Below are 25,340 nucleotides of genomic sequence, written 5' to 3' on the forward strand. Positions count from 1 at the left end.
ATCTGTGCATAACTATGTTTTTTGCTTAACCCTTTCTAATCTTATGCATTTTTCAAAAGAATTTACTCTTTTTATCTGTCTTTATTTGGGAGGGGAGGGCCTTATTTAATTAACTTATTTAAATTTATTTTAATTGATGATAATTCCAATTGATGATAATTACAATATTGTGTTGGTTTTTACCAAGCATCGACATGAGTCAGCAATAATTTACCTGGCTTTTTAGTTATATTTTGAGTGTAGAAATCATTAACTGAGGGTTTCTTTACTCTATTTATGTTGTTTGCATTAACATTAATTATGTTTGATATATATCATCTCTTTAATTTCATTCACCAATTTTTTCTTTCATCTACATCATTCATTGTTTTCTCTTTTGTGTGTGCTTTGTAAATATCATTATATTTTTATTTAATCTGATAACATGTATTCTAACAAAAATTTTAACCCAGTTATAATTATTGTGGTTACGTATGTGGGTGTATACACACACACACATATATGTATACACATTGTTGTTGCTGTTGTTGTTCAGTTTCTCAGTTATGTAGGACTCTTTGGGACCCCATGGACTGCAGCATGCCAGGCTTCCCTATCCTTCACCATCTCCTGGAGCTTACTCATACTCATGCCCATTGAGTTGGTGATGCCATTCAACCATCTCATCCTCTGGTGTCCCCTTCTCCTCCTGCCTTCAATCTTTCCCAGCATCAGGGTCTTTTCTAATGAGTCAGCAATTTGCATCAGGTGGACAAAGTATTAGAGCTTCAGCATCAGTCCTTCCCATGAATATTCAGGACCGATTTCCTTTAGGACTGACTGGTTTGATATCCTTGCAGTCCAAGGAACTCTGAAGAGTCTTCTCTAACACCACTGTTCAGAAACATCAGTTCTTCATTGCTCAGCCTTCTTTAAGGTCAAACTTTCACGTCCATACATGAGTACTGGAAAAACCATTGCTTTGCCTATACAGACCTTTGTTGGCAAAGTAATGTCTCTGCTTTTTAATATGCTGTCTATGTTTGTCATGACTTTTCTTCAAAAGAGTGGCATCTTTTAATTTCATGGCTGCAGTCATCATCTGCAGTGATTTTGGAGCCCAAGAAAGTCACTGTTTCTATTGTTTCTCCATCTATTTGCCATGAATTGATGGGGCTGGATGCCATAATCTTCGTTTTTTGAATGTTGAGTTTTAAGCCAGCTTTTTCTTTCTCCTCTTACCGCCATTAAGAAACATAAATTTAATCAATTTAATACATTTTTCATATCTAGATATCTAGAGATATCTCCATTCTCTTATTATGTGTTCTATTTTTCTTGTCTTTTCTTTCCCCTTCTTTTTATTTATTCATCTTTTCTTTTTGTATTGATTGCTTTCATTAATCATGTATTTTCTTTCTACTATTAATACTTGAAAGATAGACACTGAATTCCAATATTTTAAGTGTAACTTTGAAAATTTAATTTTCATACTTATTAGCAAAGTCTTATTTTTAGTTGCATATGTCTTTATTTCCTAATTTAGGTCTGGCTTTCATATTTTTGACTGCTCCTTAATCCCCCTCCTGGCAATGGTCTTAATCTAGTGACTAGTGGGATTTGATAGATAGATACACTATTTTCCATAGGTTTTTAACATCTTTATGATTTCTACCAATAATTCTGTTCATATTTTATATGTTTATAGTATTAGTATTCTGAATTTTATCATATTCTATATCAGATCAGATCAGATCAGTCGTTCAGTCGTGTCCGACTCTTTGCGACTTCATGAATCACAGCATGCCAGGCCTCCCTGTCCATCACCAATTAATGGGCTCCATTCCAACTTTCTCTTGACCAAAGCCAATGTATTTTCAGTCCATTAGTAGAAGTCTTAATATTTCTGATATATCAAAATACCGTTGCTATTTTATGAGCCCAACTCTGTAGTCTCTTACCATTTCATATTTTTTTTGCATTTCTTGCCCATATTGAATGTTGGAGAGATGCCAGTTATACTTCCTGTTTGCTCTAATATGTCTTTTGAGCTCCTCTACACAATATGTGCATGTGTACTCAGTTGCTCAGTCATGTTTGACTCTTTGTGACCCCTTGGACTGCAGGCCACCAGGCTCCTCTGTCAATAGAATTCTCCAGGCAAGAATACCGGAGTGAGTTGCCTTGCCCTCCTCCAGGTTATCTTCCCAATCCAGGGGTTGAACCCAGGGCTCCTGCATTACAGCTAGATCCTTTTCCATCTGAACCACCATGGAAGGCTCTTAAACAATATGCTTTTTCATATGTTATCTAGGTTGTTCATAGTATTCAACCCAATGGAAGCTTCTCTAGCTGTTGAGAGGGTAACAGGCAGGAAGGCCAGGGGTCTCCAAATGGAGGAAATAGCCTGCAAGTGTCAGACATTTTTATCTCTCTTAAGTGGCAGGAGGAAATAAACTAGTGATATTTTTTCCTTCTCTATACAAATTTAAAAGGAGGATTCTCTTAAAATACTGTGTTGCCATAATGACACCTGGTTTCACCTGAAGTTAACTATTCTCAAACCTAGAGATAACCAATGCCTTTTTCTTATGGAAATGTTTATCTTAAGCTATGCTAACGTACTATCCATTTACCCCAAACTCTGTCTTCAAGTCTGTTCTGCCTCTTGGCTCAGAACTTACTTGAGAAACCAGTATGTTATACTCAGATATTGTTCCCCTAATCTATGTAAATTAAACTATTTGTATGGTGATCTGCCCTTCTTCAGGATCCTTCTTCAAGTTAATCATTTTATGGCCCAAGATGAACCATTTGGTGCCAAGATTATCCCAAAATGCATCTTATGGGTGGGGGACCTGGTGCCATTATGAGTTTTAAGACATTCCTTTCTTTCATTAACAGACTGCTACTGACTATATAACATCCAGCTGAAGACTAGCAGGGGGGTACTCTTTCTGCCCCCTTCTGATGCCTATGTCAGAAGCTTTCTCTGTCTCCTTTATACTTTAATAAAACTTTATTACACAAAAGCTCTGAGCAATCAAGCCTCGTTTCTGTCCCCGGATTGAGTTCTTCTCCTCCAGGGGCCAAGAATCCTGGCATATTTGCGTGACTCAACAACAACCTTTCACTGTGACTTGTTTGTCAACAATGGACACATTTTCTTATTTACTAAGCATTTTTTCCTTTTCCGTGTGTGTTTCCTCCTTACCTAAGCATGTTTCCTTTTTGGTGTCCATGATATAAAATTTTGATAATTTGCTTTCTTCTCCTGTAAGATGCTGCCATTTCTGAAGGCCACCTGTCATGGGAGTCTTGATGTGTTCCCTCCAGCCATTTCTATAGAGTTGGTTGACCAGTGAAATCATGGGTTTTATGTCTTCTTGCTCACTTGGTACACTTGGAGGAAACACCATAGCACAAACGGGGATATAGGATCCAAGAAGGGATGCCCAGTCACTAGGTACTGCATTTCAGAATGGATGTGATATATTTTCCTGTGGGTTAAACTTTTGCCAATAAGAAATAATAGAGAAGAAAGAAATTAGCACATAATTCCTATCCTACTTTCCTGTGACTGACAAATCTGAAGCATGCGTTCACCTTGCAGCCTGTCCAGAGATGTTTTTCCTGGGGGCCAAGCAGCACAGTACTGATGCTGTATACTCTATCTGCTACTATAACTGTAGACCCACCAGCCAAAGGTATGCATCAATGCACATTTGTTTGAGTCTTTCTTTACCTCATTTTGTATTGTTTCTCACCATGATGCCCTGGATCCTCACTTTCTACATTTATCAGCAGGATCTTGATTTGCTTCAGTCTCTGTTTCCTAAAGGATCAGGCATAAGATCCTGTCATTTTTTAGATCATAATATATCAAGTATCTGGCTTCCCTGATAGTTCAGTTGGTAAAGAATCCTCCTGCAATGCAGGAAACCTGGGTGCAATCCTTGGGTTGAGAAAATCCCCTGGAGAAGGAAAGAGCTACCCACTCCAGTATTCTGGCTTGGAGAATTCCATGGACTGTATAATCCATAGGGCTGTAAACAGTCGGATACAACTGAGTGACTTTCACATCAACTATCTAGATACGGTGTCTGACACGTAAAAAACACTGTATTAACTTTTGTTCAGTGACTGTGTTTAGGGGTTAGAGGAGTAGTTTGAAAAGTAAAAAGAAAAAAAAAAAAGCATTTGGCATGCCCAGGGAATGTTTCTGTGTGCCAGACCCTGACACATTAAAGTATCATTTTACTTAGTCTTCATAGCATCACTATGGAAGTGATATTTTAATCTCCATTTTACAGATGAAAGTTTGGTAGCTTAGAGAGGTTAACATGACCTATATAAGGTTACACAACTGATGATTGATAGAGTTGGGAATTGTGCACAAGAAATTTCATGTTCTTCTGCAATTCAGTGCTATTTTAGAGGCTTATCTTTATTCCTTATGACTCTGGGTTGGAAATACATGGCTGAAAATTTTTCATAGGGAGTGACACAAAATACTCCCATGGCTTAGAAAAAGTAATTTCTGCCCCTCTGCTGTTCTATACTAGTTAATGTGATGTATGAAAAGAAGAATCTTTGGAGAAATGGAAATATTGTTTGCCATTTACTTACCATGTGACCTTGGACAGGTAGTGGAAACACCCTGGGCTACTGTTTCCTTAAATCTAACAAGAAGAGTGTAAAAACTACCTCAGGAGTTGGTTGCCAAAATTTTAATAACTATTATAAATCTTCAATAAATATTTTTACCCTGATCCTTGATAATGCATTTCTTGGCTCTTCTGAAAAAAAGTAAAATACACTTTGTTTTTTCCTCAATGTGAAATAGTGTCAGAGCAAGTTAGATGATAAATTAGAGCAGTGCCTGTTTCAAAAGCTGTCTTTATCAATTTTGGTTTTCTCAGGGTATATGCGTAGGAGTGGGATTACTGGGTCATATGGTGGTTTTATTCCTAGTTTTTAAAGGAATCTCCATATCATCTTCCATAGTGGCTGTATCAATTTACATTCCCACCAACAGTGCAGGAGTGTTCCGTTTTCTCCACACTCTCTCCAGCATTTATTGCTTGTAATCCCATTGTTCATTGCAGCACTATTTACAAGAGGTAGAACATGAAAGCAACCTGGATGTCCATCAACAGATGAATAGATTAAAAAGTTATAGCACATTTAAACAATAGAATATTACTCAGCCATAAAAATGAATGCCTTTGAGTCAGTTCTAATGATGTGGATGAACCTAGAACCTATTATATAGAGAGAAGTAAGTCAGAAAGAGAAAGGTAAATATCATATTCTAACATATGTATATGGAATCGAGAAAAATGTTGCTGAATAATTTACTTATAGGGCAGCATTGGAGAAGAAGACATAGAGACTAGTCTTGTGGACCTGGGGAGAGGTGAGGAGAGGGTGAGATGTATGGAAAGAGTAACATGGAAACTTACATTACCATATGTAAAATAGATAGCCAACGGAATTTCCTGTATAGCTTAGGAAACTCAAAGGGCTCTGTGTCAACCCAGAGGGGTGGGATGGGGAGGGAAATGGGAGGGAAGCTCAAAAGTGAGGGGGTGTATGTATACCTATGGCTGATTCATGTTGAGGTTTGACAGAAAACAACAAAATTCTATAAAGCAATTATCCTTCAATACAAAATTAAAAAAATAAAACAATTTTAAAAAAGCTGTCTTTACATGGCTTTGGGACTCACTGCAAGAAATTTTAGCCCCAAAATATATCTTCCTCGTGAGGTTTTAATTATTTAAAATGTCTTTGAGTTCCCTAAGTGAATGCATTCATTAGACTCAAATTAGGAATTTTCAAAACCACAGTGCTAAGAACTGATGATTCTAAGTTGAATAATTCAATCTTTTTTGAAAAGTTCAGAGACATGTGCTAACTATAGCTCTGCTATAAAATGAAGTGTATCAGATCAGATAGAAGTGGGAAGAGCTGCAAGAGCATGACTTGAATTTTAACTGGTGAGGGACTTCCCTAGTGGTCCAGTTGGTAAGACTCCCAGTGCAGGGGGTATGGGTTCAACCCCTGGTTGGGGAGCATGCTGCACAGTACAGCAAAAAGAAAAAAGTAAAAGTCTTAAGTGGTGAATCGAACCCTCTCAGGAACAGCTTCCTACATTTCTGTACCTTACTTCTTTCTGTCTTTTTGTACTGGCTTAAAATCTGCTGACTATGAAATATACCTGCCACTTGGGGCACAAAATGTCTTTTTTACTTTATAGATTTTCTATAATTATGTATTATTTCTCCCTTTGGCTGGTCTTATTTTGATTCTGTTTTTAAGGTGCTGCTTTGCTCCTTCATTGTTAAGAATTGATGTCTGTTGTGATGCGTGCACTAAAACTGATTGCAATTTAATTGTGCTTATAAAGTATATATCCTGTTCTTTATACCATTCATATTTTTGGTCTTCTTACATGTCTTCAAAAATGTATCTGATAAAGATATAATTGAAACCACAATTTTCTAGTTGCATTATGCTGCTGCTACTGCTGCTGAGTCACTTCAGTCGTGTCCGACTCTGTGTGACCCCATAGACGGCAGCCCACCAGGCTCTCCTGTCCTTGGGATTCTCTAGGCAATAACACTGGAGTGGGTTGCCATTTCCTTCTCCAATGCATGAAAGTGAAAAGTGAAAGTGAAGTCGCCCAGTCCTGTCCAACTCTTCGCGCCCCCATGGACTGCAGCCCATCAGGCTCCTCCATCCATGGGATTTTCCAGGCAAGAATACTGGAGTGGGGTGCCATTGCCTTCTCCGAGTTGCATTATATATACCTGCCTAGTTGCTTTAGTAGTGTCTGACCATTTATGACCCCTTGGACTGTAGCCTACGAGCCTCCTCTGTCCACAGGATTTCCAGGCAAGAATACTGGGGTGGGTTGCCATTTCCCACTCCAGGGGATCTACCTGACCCAAGGATGGATCTTGTGTCTCTTATGTCTCTTGCATGAGCAGGAGGGTTGTTTAAGCTCAGTTCAGTTCAGTCGGTCAGTTGTGTCCTACTCTTTGTGACCTCATGGACTACAGCACGCCAGGCTTCCCTGTCCATCAACAAATCTTGGGACCTGGTAAAAATTCATGTCCATCATGTCATTGATGCCATCCAACCATTTCATCCTCTGTCATCCCCTTCTCCTCTCGGCTTTAATCTTTCCCAGCATCAGGGTCTTTTCCAAGGAGTCAGTTCTTCACATCAGGTGGCCAAAGTACTGGAGTTTCAGTTTTATCATCAGTCCTTCCAATGAGTATTCAGGACTGATTTCCTTTAGGATTGACTGGTTGGATCTCTTTGCAGTCCATGGAACTCTCAAGAGTTTTCTCCAACAACACAGTTCAAAAGCATCAGTCCTTTGGAGCTCAGTTTTCTTTATAGTCCAACTGTCACATCCATACATGACCACTGGAAAAACCGTAGCTTTGACTACATGGACTTTTGTTGATAAACTAATGTTTCTGCTTTTTAGTATGCTGTCTATGTTGGTCATAGCTTTTATAGCAAGGAGCAAGAGTCTTTTAATTTCATGGCTTCAGTCACCATCTGCAGTGATTTTGGAGCCCCCTCAAAATAAAGTCTCTCACTGTTTCCATTGTTTCCCCATCTATTTGTCAAGAACTGATGAGACTGGATGCCATGATCTTAGTTTTCTTCATGTTGAGTTTTCAGCCAGTTTTTTCACTCTGTTTTTGACTTTCATCAAAAGGCCCTATAGTTACTCTTCACTTTCTGCCATAAGTGTGGTGTCATCTGCATATCTGAGGTTATTAATTTCTCCCAGCAATCTCGATACCATCTTGTGCTTCATCCAGCCTGGCATTTTGCATTATGTATTATGCATATAAGTTAAATAAGCAGGATGACAATACACAGCCTTGATGTACTCCTTTCCCAATCTGGAATTAGTTTGTTTTTCCATGTCCAGTTCTAACTATTGTTTCATGACCTGAATACAGATTTCTCAAGAGGCAGGTCAGGTGGTCTGGTATTCCCATCTCTTTAAGAATTATCCTCGGTTTGTAATGATCCACACAAAGGCTTTGGCATAGTCAATAACACAGATGTAGATTTTTCTCTGGAACTCTCTTGCTTTACCAATGATCTAATGGATGTTGAAAGTTTGTTCTCTGCCTTTTCTAAATCCAGCTTGAACATCTGGAAGTTCATGGTTCATGTACTGTTGAAGCCTAGCTTGGAGAATTTTGAGCATTACTTTGATAGCATGTGAGATGAGTGCAACTGCGCAGTAGTTTGAGCATTCTTTGGCATTGCCTTTCTAGGGGTTGGAATGAAAACTGAGCTTTTCCAGGCATGTGGCTACTGCTGAGTTTTCCAAATTTGCTGGCTTGTTGAGTGCAGCACTTTCACAGCATCATCTTTTAGGATTTGAAAGAGCTCAACTGGAATTTCATCACCTCCACTAGCTTTGCTCATAGTTATGCTTCCTAAGGCCCACTTGACTTCACATTCCAGGATGACTGGCTCTAGGTGAGTGATCACACCATCATGATTATCTGGGTCATGAAGATTTTTTTTGTACTGTTCTCCTGTGTATTCTTGCCACCTCTTCTAAATATCTTCTGCTTCTGTTGGGTCCATACCATTTCTGTCCTTTATTGAGCCCATCTTTGCATGAAATGTTCCCTTGCTATCTCTAATTTTCTTGAAGAGATCACTAGTCTTTTCCATTCTATTGTTCTCCTCTATTTCTTTGCATTGATCACTGAAGATGGCTTTTTTATCTCTCCTTCCTATTTTTTGGAATTCTGCATTCAAATGGGTATATCTTTCCTTTTCTCCCTTACCTCTCCCTTCTCTTCTTTTCTCAGCTATTTCTAAGAACTTCTCAGACAACTATTTTGCCTGTTTGCATTACTTTTTCTTGAGGATGACCTTGAACACTGCCTCCTGTGCAATATCATGCACCTCCATCCACAGTTCTTCAGGCATTCTGTATATCAGATCGAATCCCTTGAATCTACTTGTTACTTCCACTGTATAATTGTAAGGGATTTGATTTAGGTCATACATGCATGGTCTAGTGGTTTTTCCTACTTTCTTCAATTTAAGTCTGTATTTTGCAATAAGAAGTTCATGATCTGAGCCGCTGTCAGCTCCCGGTCTTGTTTTTGCTGACTGTATAGAGCTTCTCCATCTTTGGCTACAAAGAATATATTCAATCTGATTTCAGCACTGACCATCTGGTGATGTCCATATATATGGACATTGTATGATGTCCACATGTATTGTTGGAAGAGGGTGTTTGCTATGACCACTGCATTCTCTTGGCAAAACTCTGTTAGCTTTTGATCTGTTTCATTTTGTACTCCAAGGCCAATTTGCCTGTTACTCCAGGTATCTCTTGACTTCCTACTTTTTCATTCCAGTCCCCTATAATGAAAAGAACATCTTTTCTGGGTGTTAGGTCTAGAAGGTCTTGTAGGTCTTCATAGAACCATTCATCTTCAGTTTCTTCAGCATTACTGGTCAGGGCATAGACTTGGATTACTGTGATATTGAATGATTTGCCTTGAAAACAAAAAGAAATCATTCTTTTTTGAGATTGCATCCAAGTATTGCACTTCAGATTCCTTTGTTTGATATGAGGACCATTCCATTGTTTCTAAGGGAGTCTTGCCCACAGTACTAGATATAATGGTCATCTGAGTTAAATTCACCCATCCCAGTCCATTTTAGTTCACTGATGCCTAAAATGTCAATGTTCACTCTTGCCATCTCCTGTTTGACCACTTCCAATTTATCTTGATTCATGGACCTAACATTCAAGGTTCCTATGCAATATTGTTCTTTACAGCTTGAACTTTATTTCTATCACCAATCACATCCACAACTGGGTGTTGTTTTTGCTTTGGCTCCATCTCTTCATTCTTTCTGGAGTTATTTCTCCACTGTTCTCCAGTAGCATATTTGGCACCTGCTGACCTGGGGAGTTCATCTTTCAGTGTCTTATGTGTTTGCCTTTTCATACTGTTCATGAGGTTCTCAAGGCAAGAATAATGAAGTCGTTTGCCATTCCCTTCCCCAATGGACAACATTTTGGCAGAACTCTCCACCATGACCTGTCAGTTTTGGGTGTGCCTACAGGCATGGCTCATAGTTTCATTGAGTTAGACAAGGCTGTGCCCCATGTGATCAGTTTGATTAGTTTTCTGTAATTGTGGTTTTCATTCTATCTGCCCTCTGAGGGATAAGTATAAGATGCTTGTGGAAGTTTCCTGATGGGAGAGACTAAGGGTTCTTTACCACTAGTTCCATCTGGCAAGCCCTGCAAAATATATATATATATATATATATATATATATATATATATATATATATATACATACATACATATATATAATCAATGTATTTGTCTCCTATATTGAAATAAAATACTGAAAAATTATTTGGTGATGAGTAAAACACATAGTGGATGGTGAATGAATACTTCTCAACAAAACTTGAGCACTGATTATCCAAAGATCTTGTTTACTTTGTGTGTAAATTTTATGGGAGACTTCACAATGCATTGCTATTAGGAAGTAGGGTTTCCTTTTAACCCAGAGCATATACAAGGCTCTTATCATGAAATTTAGGAATTGTGCCCTTTGTAGATGATAAGGGTTGATTTTCTGATGATTTATATCTGTACTCACATGCCACTTAATCCAAGTTTCTTTCAGGTCCATATGACCCAGTATTTATCAGTTTGCCTTTAATTGTAGTATTACCACCAAGTGTGATCTTTTTCTATCCTCTTCTGCTTCTTTCCAAATCTTACAAATCACTTAAAGACCAGTCCTAATTCATCCTTTTCTGTGAACAGTCTTAAGTGTGTAACAATTACCCTGTCTCAAAAAAACTCTCTGTTTCTCCTGTATTCACACTCTGTCACCACACTCACAACACTTCTGACACCGAGCATGTGGGCTTTTTCCCCCTACTATGCAATTCTCTGCTTCCTTGGAAGCTCAGTTAGTAAAGAATCCTCCTGCAATGCAGGAGACCCCGGTTCAACTCCTGGGTTGGGAAGATCCCATGGAGAAGGGATAGACTACCCACTCCTGTATTCTTGGGCTTCCCTGGTGGCTCAGATGGTAAAGAATCCACCTGCAATACATGAGACCTGGCTTTAATACCTGGGTTGGAAAGATCCCCTGGAAAAGGGAACAGCTACCCACTCCAGTATTCTTCCCTAAAGAATTCCATGTACAGAGGAGCCTGGAAGGCTGTAGTACATGGAGTCTCAAACAGCTGGACGTGATTGAGCTGCTTTTACTTTCACAAGCAATTCTCTCCTATAGCAGTTGGATCTTCTCCTATAATTCAGTTTAGTTCCAACACTAACTGGAGTTAGCACAGACTGCAAAGTTTAAGAGTTAGCCCCACAAAACTGGCCCAATACCTCAGAAGCCATTTGCAAGTCTAGGTTGTCATCTTTAAGTTAGAAGTTCCCATGCATCACCTGCTTGGGTTCAATAATTTTCAAGTTCAGTTCACACTCAGGGAAACATCTAACTTATGTTTACTGCTTTATTATATAATGAAATGTATGATAAAAGATATAAAAAACTAGCCAGATGAAGAGATACACAAGACATACTGTGAAAGAGTCTCAAGCATAGGACCTTCTGACCTCATGGAGTTAAAGGCCATCACCTTCCTGGAAGACCCTTGAGAGTCCCTTGGATTGAAAGGAGTTCAAAACCCTCAATCCTAAAGGAAATTAGTCCTGAATATTTATTGGAAGGATTGATGCTGAAGCTGAAACTCCAATACTTTGGCCACCTGATGAAAAGAGCTGACTTATTTGAAAAGGTCATGATGCTGGGAAAGATTGAAGACAGGAGGAGAAGGGGATGACAGAGGATGAGATGGTTGAATGGCATCACCAACTTGATGGACATGATTTTGAGCAAGCTCCAGGAGTTGGTGATGGACAGGGAAGCCTGGAGTGCTACTACTACCCATGGGGTCACAAAGAGTCAAACACGATTGAGTGCCTGAACTAAGCCCTCTTGGAATGTGGATGTATTCATCAATCCACAGTCTCGCTAAACCCTAAACTTTTGGGATTCTTATGAAGTCTTCATCATGTAGGCAATCATTAACTCCATTTCTGGCCTTTCTCCTCTTCCCATAGAGTGAGAGGATGGGGCTGAAAGTTCCAAGCTTCTAATCATGGCTTGGTTTTTCTACTAACAACCCCAAATCAAGAAACCCACCAAGAGTTACCTCATTGGAACAAAAGACACTGTTATTACCCAGGAAATTCCAAGGAATTTATGACTTCAGTCTCAGGAACCAGGATCAACGACCAGCTACTAGAAAAAGATGCTCTACAACTCTAATAACATAGAAAGTTACAATAATTTTAGGAGCTCTGTGCTGGGAAACAGCAACAGGTATGTGTGTGTGTATATATATATATATATATATATATATATATAATTTCTGTTATTTCACACATCAATTTAAAATCTTTTCCCATAAACTCCTACAAACTCAAGTATCCAATCACATACATTTACTATATTCCAGATACTGTGCATAGCACTGGAGATACAGCAGTCAACTAACCAGTCAAAAATATTTGTGTTGAAGGAAATTACATTCTAGTGAGAGAAGGCAGGTTGTAAAATATATAGTAGGTAAAATGGCAGTTTGTACTATGAGCAAAAATATAGTCAGAAAAGGTCAATAGGGAGTTATAGGTTTGGGAAAATATAATTTTAAATGGGATGATCAAGGAAGGCTTCACAAAATCCATATTGCTTTCTCTCCACACAATTTACCATAGTGCTTAATTTTTTTTTTAATTTAAATTTTATTTTATTTTTAAACTTTACAATATTGTATTAGTTTTGCCAAATATCGAAATGAATCCGCCACAAGTATACCTGTGTTCCCCATCCTGAACCCTCCTCCCTCCTCCCTCCCCATACCCTCCCTCTTGGTCGTCCCAGTGCACCAGCCCCAAGCATCCAGTATCCTGCATCGAACCTGGACTGGCAACTCGTCTCATACATGATATTATACATGTTTCAATGCCATTCTCCCAAATCTCCCCACCCTCTCCCTCTCCCACAGAGTCCATAAGACTGATCTATACATCAGTGTCTCTTTTGCTGTCTCATACACAGGGTTATTGTTACCATCTTTCTAAATTCCATATATATGCGTTAGTATACTGTATTGGTGTTTTTCTTTCTGGCTTACTTCACTCTGGTTAATTTTTAAAATATATTTTCTTTAGCTATTGCATGAGTTAACTTTAAACAAAGTTCCTTTTTTTGGCAGACATATGTTTTTGAAAGTTATCCATAAGCAGATGACTTGGAAATGTAATCCTCTTTTGAGGGAGGTGGGAAAGTTGGTGATTTTTATTTTTAATTAATATAATTTATTTCTTAGAGTACATTTAGGTTATCAAAATATTGGACACACATATAAAAAGTTCCCAAATACTGCCTCCTTCCCTGTCTTCAGTTTCCCTGTTGTTAACATATTTCATTCTTGAGCTGCATTTGTTACAACTGATGAACCAATACTGATATATTATTAACTAATCCCATGGTTTACATTAGGGTTCACTTTTTCTGCTTCTATCTATGCATAATGTCATGTGTCTACCATCATAATGTCATGTAGAATAGATTCACTGCCCTAATAATTACCTGTGCAGCACATTATTTGTCAGTTCCCTCTTATGCCTAGTCCCTGGCAACTGCTTTCTCTATAGTTGGGTCTTCTCCAAATGTCAAATAGTTATAATCAAACAGTTTTTCAGGAATTTTTGTTTCACTTAGTAGTGTGCATTTGCAATTTCCTTCTTGTCTTTTTAAGGGCTTCCCCAGTGACTCAGTGATAAAGAATCCACCTGCAATGCAGGAAAGGCAGGTTTGATCCCTAGGTCAGGAAGATTCCCTGAAGGAGGGCACAGCAACCCACTCCAGTACTCTTGCCTGGAGAATCCTATGGACAGAGGAGCCTGGTGGGCTATAGTCCATAGGATTCCAAAGACTTGGACAGGACTGAAGTGACTTAGCAAAAACACACAGGTCTTTGTTATTGGAGACCTCACTGTGTTTTATCACTGATAAATAGTATATTGCATGTATATATTGCATGGATGCAAGTTTGTTTATCCATTCTCCTAATGGAAAGCATCTCAGTTCAGTTCAGTCACTCATGTGTCTGACTCTTTGCAACCCCATGAATTGCAGCACTCCAGGCCACCCTGTCCATCACCAACTCCCAGAGTTCACTCAAACTCGAGTCGGTGATGCCATCCAACCATCTCATCCTCTGTCATCCCCTTCTGCTCCTGCCCCCAATCCCTCCCAGCATCAGTCTTTCCCAATGAGTCAACTCTTCGCGTGAGATGGCCAAAGGATTGGAGTTTCAGCTATAGCATCAGTCCTTCCAAAGAACACCTAGGACTGATCTCCTTTAGAATGGACTGGTTGGATCTCCTTGCAGTCCAAGGGACTCTCAAGAGTCTTCTCCAACACCACAGTTCAAAAGCATCAATTCTTCAGTGCTCAGCTTTCTTCACAGTCCAACTTTCACATCCATACATGACCACTGGAAAAACCATAGCCTTGACTAGATGGACCTTTGTTGGCAAAGTAATGTCTCTGCTTTTCAATATGATATCTAGGTTGGTCATAACTTTCCTTCCAAGGAGTAAGCATCTTTTAATTCCATGGCTGCAATCACCATCTGCAGTGATTTTGGAGCCCCCCAAAATAAAGTCTGACACTGTTTCCACTGTTTCCCCATCTACTTCCCATAAAGTGATCTAATTTTAGGCAATTATGATGAAAACTGATTGTAAACATTTGCATATTTTTGTGTGGACTTTAGTTTTCAACTCTTTGGAACAAATACCTAGGACGAATTATACACTAAAACTATATTTTATTTTATAAGTAACTATCTTCCAAAGAGACTGTACCATTTTGTATTCCTCTTAGCAAAGAATGTGAATTGCTATTGGTCAGTACCTTCACTAGGATTTGTTATTGTCACTGTGCTTGAATTTAGAAGTACTAGATTGATAAGTGAGTTTGGCATCTTGTTTAAATTTGCAATTCCCTAATGACATCTTATATAGTGTTGAAATCTTTGTGTATGCTTGTTTGCCAGCGATTTGCCTTCCCTGGCTAGGTGTTTGCTCAGATTGTTGCCCAATTTTCAATTAGGTTATTTATTTTCTTACTATAAGGTTTTAGAAATTGAAGAAAAAATGTGTTTTGTGTACAAATCCTTTATCATATTTAAGTTTTTCAAATAGTCTCCCACATGTATCTTCTCTTTTCAATCTCTTAAATTTTGTATACAGCAGAAATGTTTCATTTTGATGAAGACTAACATCAGTTAATTTTCTAATGGGTCATTCTTTTGGTCTTTTGGTGTTTTATCTACAAACTCTCTGCTAAATTCATGGTCACCTAGATTTCCTCCTCTGCTATCTTCTGGAAGTTTTATGTACATCTCACACGTATTTGTTATATTTATACCTAGATATCTTACAAAGTTTTGAAGCTAATATGAATAACATTGTGTTTTTAACTTCAAGTTCTACCTGTCTATTGCTTAAGCAATTGACTTTTGAAAATTACCCTCATATTCTGTACCCTTGCTATATTCACTCATTAGTTCTAGGAGTTTTTTGATTCTTTGTATTTTTTACATTTTGAATCATGTCACCTTTCATTGCAGATATATTTATTTCTTCCTTTCAACCCACATGCCTTTTGATTTCCATTTCATTCCTATTGCATTAACTAAAAGTTCCAGTATGATCATTGAATAGGATTGATGGGAAGGAATATCTTTGCCTGTTCCTGATATTAGCAGGAAGCTTCTAATTTTCTCTACTCTTTCTCTATTGTAGTTTCTTTGATAATTGCTCTGATTTTTATTATTTCTTTTCTCCTGCTTACTTTGGATTTTTTCTAATTTTAAGGTGAATGCTGAGATTATTAATTTTAACCTTTCTTCTTTTCTAATACATATTTTCTGTTTTATTGTTTTCTTCTAATCACTGCTTTTGCTGCATCCCATTAATATTTGTAGCTTACATCTTTATTTCCATTTACTTCAAAATATTGTTAAATATCTCTTGAGATTTCTTCTTTGATACATCTGCCATTCAAAAGTATATTGTTTAATATCCAAATAATTAGGGATTTTCCAGCTATCTTTCTGTCATTGATTCCAAGTTTAACTCCATAGTGATCTGAGAAGATACTTTGATGCCTATTCTTTTAAATTTGTTAAGGTGAATTTTATGGCTCAAATGTGACTGATCTTCATGAGTTTTCCAATGTAAATGTAATTGTTTTTGAACACTATGGAGCATATAGAGTGTCTAAGAACATCTTAAAATCCATCATTGTAAGTGGCACCGCTCTGAGTTACTATTACTGCCAGTAAACCCTATTGAATTCAACTAATGGTTTTGTTTCTGTTGATGAGTGGGACTGTGTTCCCTTCCTGTAGTTTGGTTTGAGGCAGCCCAGTCCTAGAATCTGCAGTCTCTATGGTAGGCTATAGACTCTATGGTAGGGGTAATGGCACCCTCTTCCAAGAGGACTTATGCTTTTGAACTGTGGTGCTAGAAGACTCTTGAGAGTTCTTTGGACGGGAAGGAGGTCAAACCAGTCAATCCTAAAGGAAATTAACCCTGAATATTCATTGGGAGGACTGATACTGAAGTTGAAGCTCCAATACTTTGTCCACCTTATGCAAAGAGTCACTTCATTGGAAAAGACTCTGATGCTGGGAAAGACTGAGTGAAGGAGAAGAAGCAGGTGATAGAGGACAAGATGTTTGGATGGCATCATTGACTGAATGGACGTGAGTTTGAGCAAACTTCAGGAGATAGTGAAGGGCAGGGAAGATGGTGTGCTGCAGTTCATGGGGTCACAGAGTGAGACACATGAGTGACTGAATAACAACAGTGGATTTGGTAACCTCATGAGTTATTCTAAATAAAATAATTAACATAGTATATAGAGAAATACAGGGCTTCAACTGTAGCTCAGTTGGTAAAGAATCTGCCCTGCAACACAGGGAACCTGGGTTCGATTCCTGGGTCAGGAATATTCCTTGGAGAAGGAAATGGCAACCCACTTCAGTATTCTTGCCTGGAGAATCCGTGGGCAGAGAAGTCTGGTAGGTTCCCAGTTCATGGGGTCGCAGGAGTAGGACACAACTAGGGGACTAAACCATCACCATAGAGAAATAACTTACTGTATTCATGTGTTTATTGTGGCACTCACTCTAGCTAAGGCTTATGATAGTAGTTAACAGCAAGGTCCTCAATACCATGGGAAATTAAAATGTTACAAAAGAACACACCTAAAATTTATCTTATTTATCCTGATAACTAGAGCACGTTTGTATGAAAAGTCATTGTTTCAGGGCTGCTCATATCATTCATTCCTTGGTACTTAAGGCTGGCAGTTCATCTTTCAGCAGTTCCAGAAACAAAAGCCTTTAGGCATTTGGAAGTTGCACACTGAGACATCTACTAGTTACAAATGGGACAAGGGTAGCATCTCCCATCTGCCACAAAAGTGACTCATCAACATGGTTGTTTTTGCTAAAGGGAAACAACCACCAAAACTCTAGTTAACTAACATACCAAATAGGAATTGGGATGATGAGATGGTTTACAATGAGCTTGTGTTTACAATATATATTTATTTTTGACTAAAGTATACGTAAACCTCCCCATAGCCTACATATCCATGCACTTTCTTTCAAATGTTCATTTTCTATCATAATGTTTCATTTCTTTCTATGATTTTACATTTTCTACTATATATTCCCTTTTGCACTAGTGGAAACAGTGTCAGACTTGATTTTTCTGGGCTCCAAAATCACTACAGATAGTGACTGCAGCCATGAAATTAAAAGACGCTTACTCCTTGGAAGGAAGATTATGACCAACCTAGATAGCATATTCAAAAGCAGAGACATTACTTTGCCAACAAAGGTTCGTCTAGTCAAGGCTATGGTTTTTCCTGTGGTCATGTATGGATGTGAGAGCTGGACTGTGAAGAAGGCTGAGCGCCGAAGAATTGATGCCTTTGAACTGTGGTGTTGGAGAAGACTCTTGAGAGTCCGTTGGACTGCAAGGAGATCCACACAGTCCATTCTGAAGGAGATCAGCCCTGAGATTTCTTTGGAAGGAATGATGCTAAAGCTGAAACTCCAGTACTTTGGCCACCTCATGCGAAGAGTTGACTCATTGGAAAAGACTCTGATGCTGGGAGGGATTGGGGGCAGGAGCAGAAGGGGATGACAGAGGATGAGATGACTGGATGGCATCACTGACTTGATGGACATGGGTCTCAGTGAACTCCGGGAGTTTGTGATGGACAGGGAGGCCTGGCGTGCTGCGATTCATGGGGTCGCAAAGAGTTGGACACGACTGAGCGACTGATCTGATCTGATTTAATACTGGAAAATTAAAACAACTAAGAATGGAAAGTCCCTCAAAAAATATATGAATTTGCTTATCACATTTAGTTTTAATTAAGTTTATTACATGTAATTTTTGAGTAATTCTTCATAGTTATATTTTTTCAGTATGAAAAGGGAAAACTAATAAATGTTTTAATTGTTTTATGATTGTATTCTAAAAGGCTTCACAATAAAGGTATATGTTGGCAAAATAACATTAAACATCTCTTAAAATTATATTGAAGCAATTTTTATTATTTAAATATTTGGAACCAATATTACATGTGGTATTTAAACAGAAATATTTGGTAAAACATGAATTAAGTATGTTGTCTGATAAGAAAATATTTTCAATTGCTGCTTAAATAATGAAAAATATTGTAATTATTCCCCCTTGTTTTCACTACTTTAAAAGCTTGATTATTCTATAGGTGAAATATACGATGACATATTAAACATGACTATTTTCATTTCAGTGGAGAAGGCAATGGCACCCCACTCCAGTACTCTTGCCTGGGAAATCCCATGGATGGAGGAGCCGGGTAGGCTACAGTCCATGGGGTTGCGAAGAGTCGGACACCACTGAGCAACTTCACTTTCACTTTTCACTTTCCTGCACTGGAGAAAGAAATGGCAACCCACTCCAGTATGCTTGCCTGGAGAATACCAGGGACGGGAGCCTGGTGGGCCGCTGTCTATGGGGTCACACAGAGTCAGACACGACTGATGTGACTTAGCAGCAGCAGCAGCATTTTCATTTCAGAGTTTGCATTTCATACTCTTAAACAATGATATTTATGATTTTAGATGGATTATTAGTAGTTCTATAGAATTCTTTGCTTTGAGCATGTAAAATTTTAGTTAGCAAGTATCAAGCAATTGATAGAAAACTCCTTTAAATGTATTATATTCTTTTATCAGATATAGTTTAAGCTTTTGTAATATTTTCACACAATAAAAGTGTATATCTTTAACCTTTTATTTATCAGTTAAAAAATCAGCATTAAAAATACTTTGAAATAAGCTGTTATGCTGATTCAATTCCTTTTTATGTGCAAATTCTTGGAAATTACATTGAGACATTGCATTAAAGTATATGTATTACATATATGTTTTCATTGCTGTTAAAATTAACTTTGGCCAATTAGATTTTTTTTTTTGGCTAAATAATAAAACATTCTTTTTATTTTATGTTATTTTTAATATTTTTTATTTTATTGTATTGGTTCTTTATCATTACAATATTCTTTCTAAAAGCTCTTCAACATCTTAGGCCAAGCATTTTTATGAAGGTTAGCTTTTAAGCTAAGTCAGTATTGTTTTATTTAACTACAACTTTTCAATTATCAACACAGTCTGGGCACACAGTTCTATGAAAATAAATTTACTTTGATCTTTCACATGGCTTATAGTACCTAATTTGATCTATATGTTCCTTTGGTCATAAACATTCATATTAAAATACAGACAGCTAAAGGATACACAAAAAGTACTGTGGAAAGTACAAAACCAGTTCTTAGATAAGAAAGGTTCCTCAACTTAAATATTCTACACACTTGTAATAAGAAGTCTGTTTCTGTGAGTCACTGTGAAAAATCAGCTATAAAATTTTCCTTTTTGCTTAAGACATATTTACATAAAGTATTCTTTCAGTGGATAAAAGAAAAGAGTATCCTTTTATCTTTATTGATATACTCCCCAAACATCATAAAATGCAAAAGAAAAAGCTAAGACTTTTAATCAAACTGTAAAATGAAAAATGCTTTTAAAAAGCGAAGTGAATTATTATTTACCAATGAATTTTGTCAGGTAAATTCATCAACCTCTCCACCCACATTTGACAGAAAAACTGCCTTTTAAAACCTGACAAAACTATTTTGAATAGTCTGACAGCATTTGAGTTAGTTCAACAAAGAAAGATTAAATAATGTATTACCAGAGCTCCTATTGAGGATGATTATTATTTTCATTAAAAAATGAAAGTAACAAAAGGAGTGAAAGCTTTCTTTTTCTATTATATTCCTATAGGAAAATAAAAGTTTATTTCAGCTGGTGATTTTGCTCATAAATATGTGTATGCAGTAGTGTCCACAACTATGAAAAAATGCAATGTAGGATTTTCTAGTGATATTTTAGAGCAAATATCCAAAGAATCCTCCCTTTCCCAAATAGTTTCACCACAAATCTATAATTGAAAATAATTAAAAAATTATTTTTTTCATCAATTTCTTTTCTCAGAACAGGAGACTAGTGACTAGTGTTTCTTGTTTTTTCCCCTAGCAAAACTAGAAAGGATGTTGATAATCTAAAATATTCTCCTTCAAAATATAGTAGATTCATTGCTATTATTGCAAGGCACTACTATTCCCTAAATTTCAACATAATTAAATAACATTCAGATTGCTATCATTTTCAGGAATTTTAATATTAAATCCAACCTGTACACTGTTTCAAGTTGTGCACTGCACAAAGACGCTCTTTGAATGGAATGTAGGAGCTGAAATTTACTTTGTGGTCCTCACCAAATGAGGAGAATAAAATGGGGATATATTCACACAGAAGATACATATTTTTAAATTTACACTTTTCCATGTGAGCCAGTCATATCCCTTTTCAATACCATGTATGTTTTTAAAACTGAAGATGCAAGTCATATTAAATATATATTTTTATGTTGAAATTTAAGGAATAGTATTAATTGAAATGTTTGTATGTTCATTTTGAATTTTGATTATGTTTCAATTTCCACGCTTATATTCAGCTGCTATTGTACCAGCTTTAAAAGTTTGAAATACTCTGTATGCTTTGGGAAAGAAGCACTGCCCTGGACTTCCCACTATCTTCCCTACTGATCTGGGCACCCAGGCCTCCCTCTAAGATATCATGGACTTTGTAAATAATCTTAATAGTAAAGGGTTAATTTGTGACTCCCTCCATAGGGAGTCTGGAGGATCCTACTCAAGAGCTATTCTGATTATGTTATTCTAAATGACATCCTGATTCAGAGATTGAAAAAATACAGAGGAACATTGATCAATCAATTAATGTTTTTAGAAATTCCTTTCCCTTAATTTATGGTACGTCATCCATACCAGCATTCTGCTTTGATCATGTTCAGTTTTCTCAGGCCATATTGTCTAAATTCTAACTTTTCCTTCTTCTTAGAATTAAACCAGCCTTCCCATTCATTATTCAACTCTGTCCAAAGGTTAACTTTCTATAAAAAAGACTCTGTATTTGGATGTTTGATTTGAATTTTGCCAAGTTTTAAATCTCATTCTTTCTCTTTCCTCTTTTGCTCCACATCTGTACAAGCTGATAAGAAAGCCCAAGAAAAATCTTAAATGAGTTGCCAGTCCAGGTTTGATGCACGATACTGGATGCTTGGGGCTGGTGCACTGGGATGACCCAGAAGGATGGTATGGGGAGGGAGGAGGGAGGAGGGTTCAGGATGGGGAACACATGTATACCTTTGGCAGATTCATTTTGATATATGGCAAAACCAATACAATATTGTAAAGTTAAAAAAAAAAAAAAAAACTATAGGAGTTTCAGGTGACCACAAGCCTGCACTGAAACTTGGAATTCTTGTCATGGCCCCACTCATTACACAAAGCAAGTTTCCTTTCCTGGTTTTCTTGAGTCTTTTTATATATATACATATATATATATATATATATATATATATATATATATATATATATATATAACTACTTAAGAGGGCTGTTTTGCTCTAGGGAACTTCACTGTGTAATTAGCAAAATATTTCATACCCTTCTGTTGTGTGTGGTTTCATCAGTCTTGACATCTAAAACCAAATTTTGTATAGCAGGCCAAAGAGTAGATACAGCACCTCTCATTTCTCTAGTCTTAGCCAAAACATCCTCTCTTCTGACAAGTATTTTGTGAACAACCTATGGAATATCTTCTACTCTCAAGTTGCATAGTTTTAAAACTTATTGACTCCCAGGGTCAAGAAGATCCCCTGGAGGAACACATGTATACCTGTGGTGGATTCATTTTGATATTTGGCAAAACTAATACAATTATGTAAAGTTTAAAAATTTAAAAAAAAAATTAAAAAAAAAAAAAAAAAGAAGATCCCCTGGAGAATGAGATGCCAATCCACTCTAGCATTCTTGCCTGGTGAATCCCGTGGACAGAGGAGCCTACTGGTCTACAGTTCCCAGGGTTGCAAAAGAATCGGACAAGACTTAGTGACTAAAAAGAATAAAATAATCAAATTTAAAAAGATAAATGAGTAACTTATTCTCTATAAAATATCCTCTTGATTTTCTTCAAAACTCTTATACAAACTTGTAATTACTGTGTTTTTCTATTTATGTGCTTAGAGCCTTTCAAAAAACGTGAAGAAAGTATGGAGGACTATGGTTTTATTATTTACCACTGTGTTCGGTTCATTTCAGTCCGACTCTTTGCGACCCCATGAATCGCAGCACGCCAGGCCTCCCTGTCCATCACCAACTCCTGGAGTTCACTCAGACTCATGTCCATCGAGTCAGTGATGCCATCCAGCCATCTCATCCTCTGTCATCCCCTCCTCCTCCTGCCCCCAATCCCTCCCAGCATCAGAGTCTTTTCCAGTGAGTCAACTCTTCACATGAGGTGGCTAAAGTACTGGAGTTTCAGCTTCAGCATCATTTCTTCCAAAGAAATCCCAGGGCTGATCTCCTTCAGAATGGACTGGTTGGATCTCCTTGCAGTCCAAGGGACTCTCAAGAGTCTTCTCCAACACCACAGTTCAAATGCATCAATTCTTCGGCGCTCAGCCTTCTTCACAGTCCAAGTCTCACATCCATACATGACCACAGGAAAAACCATAGCCTTGATTAGACGGACCTTTTTTGGCAAAGTAATGTCTCTGCTTTTGAATATGCTATCTAGGTTGGTCATAACTTTCCTTCCAAGGAGTAAGTGTCTTTTAATTTCATGGCTGCAGTCACCATCTGCAGGGATTTTGGAGCCCCCAGAAAATTAAGTCTGACACTGTTTCCCCATCTTTTTCCCATGAAGTGATGGGACCGGATGCCCTGATCTTTGTTTTCTGAATGTTGAGCTTTAAGCCAACTTTTTCACTCTCCACTTTCACTTTCATCAAGAGGCTTTTTAGTTCCTTTTCACTTTCTGCCATAAGGGTGGTGTCATCTGCAAATCTGAGGTTATTGTTATTTCTCCCGCAATCTTGATTCCAGCTTGTGCTTCTTCCAGTCCAGCGTTTCTCATGATGTACTCTGCATAGAAGTTAAATAAGCAGGGTGACAATATACAGCCTTGATGTACTCCTTTTCCTATTTGGAACCAGTCTGTTGTTCCATGTCCAGTTCTAACTGTTGCTTCTTAGCCAAAAAATAATCCCTACCATATAGCATTGTGTTAATATTTATTTACTGAATAGAATATTTAGTGAATTAAATTGTACCTCAAGACAATTTTAAAAAATAGCTAATATGAACAAATGAAAATAGATTTATAATTTTTCCAAAACAAAAGTTTATGTAAGTCTGTCAGTTCAGTTCAGTTGAGTTGCTCAGTCATGTCCGACTCTGCAACCACATGCACTGCAGCATGCCAGGCCTCCCTGTCCATCACCAACTCCCAGAGTTTACTCAATGCATGTTCATTGAGTCAGTGATGCCATCCAACTATCTCATCCTCTGTGGTCCCCTTCTTTTCCCACCTTCAATCTTTCCCAGCATCAGGTTATTTTCAAATGAGTCACTTATTCAGACAAAGTTGGCTAAGTACTGAAGTTTCAGCTTCAACATCAGTCCTTCCAATGAATATTCAGGACTGATTTCCTTTAGGATGGACTGATTGGAACTCTGTGCAGTCCAAGGGACTCTCAACACCACAGGTACTCTTCACACTGACACCAAGGGACTCTCAACACCTCAGTTTTCTCCAACAGCCCAGTTCAAAGCATCACTTCTTAGGTGCTCAGCTTTCTTTATAGTTCAAATCTCATCCATACAAGACTACTGGAAAAACCATAGCTTTGAGTGGACGGACATTTGTTGGCAAAGTAATGTCTCTGCTTTTTAATAAGCTGCCTAGCTTGGTCATAACTTTTCTTCCAAGGAGCAAGTATCTTTTAATTTCATGGGTACAGTCATCAAGTGGCCTTAGGGAAGCACCACTACAAACCTAGTGGAGGTGGAATTCCAGTTGAGCTATCTCAAAACATGATGCTGTGTAAGTGCTGCATTCAGTATGTCAGCAAATTAGGAAAACTCAGCAGTGGCCACAAAACTGGAAAAGGTCAGTTTTTATTCCAATCCTAAAGAAAGGCAATGCCAAAGAATGCTCAAGTTACCACACAATTGCAGTCATCTCACATGCTAGTAAAGTAAAGCTCAAAATTGTCCAAGCCAGGGTTCAACAGTATGTGAACTGTGAACTTCCAGATGTTCAAGCTGAATTTTAAAAAGACAGAGGAACCAGAGATCAAATTGCCAACTTGTGTTAGATTATCGAAAAAGCAAGAGGGTTCCAGAAAAACATCTACTTTTGCTTTATTGATTATGCCAAAGCCTTTCACTGTGTGGATCACCATGGACTATGAAAAATTCTTAAAGAGATGGGAATATCAGACCATCTGACCTGCCCCTTGAGAAATCTGTATGTAGGTCAGGAAGTAACAGTTAGAACTGAACATGGAACAACAGAACTGGTTCCAAATCGGGAAAGGAGTATGTCAAGGATGTTTATTTAATTTATATGCAGAGTGCATCATGAGAAATGCTTGGCTGGAGGAAGCACAAGCTAGAATCAGAATTGCCTCGAGAAATATCAATAACCTCATATGCAGACGATACCACCCTGAT

The sequence above is a fragment of the Bos grunniens genome, chromosome 1 (assembly GCF_055505025.1).
Source record: "Bos grunniens cultivar Pamir isolate PY7600 chromosome 1, Bosgru_T2T1.0, whole genome shotgun sequence".
NCBI classification, from domain to species: Eukaryota; Metazoa; Chordata; class Mammalia; order Artiodactyla; family Bovidae; genus Bos; species Bos grunniens.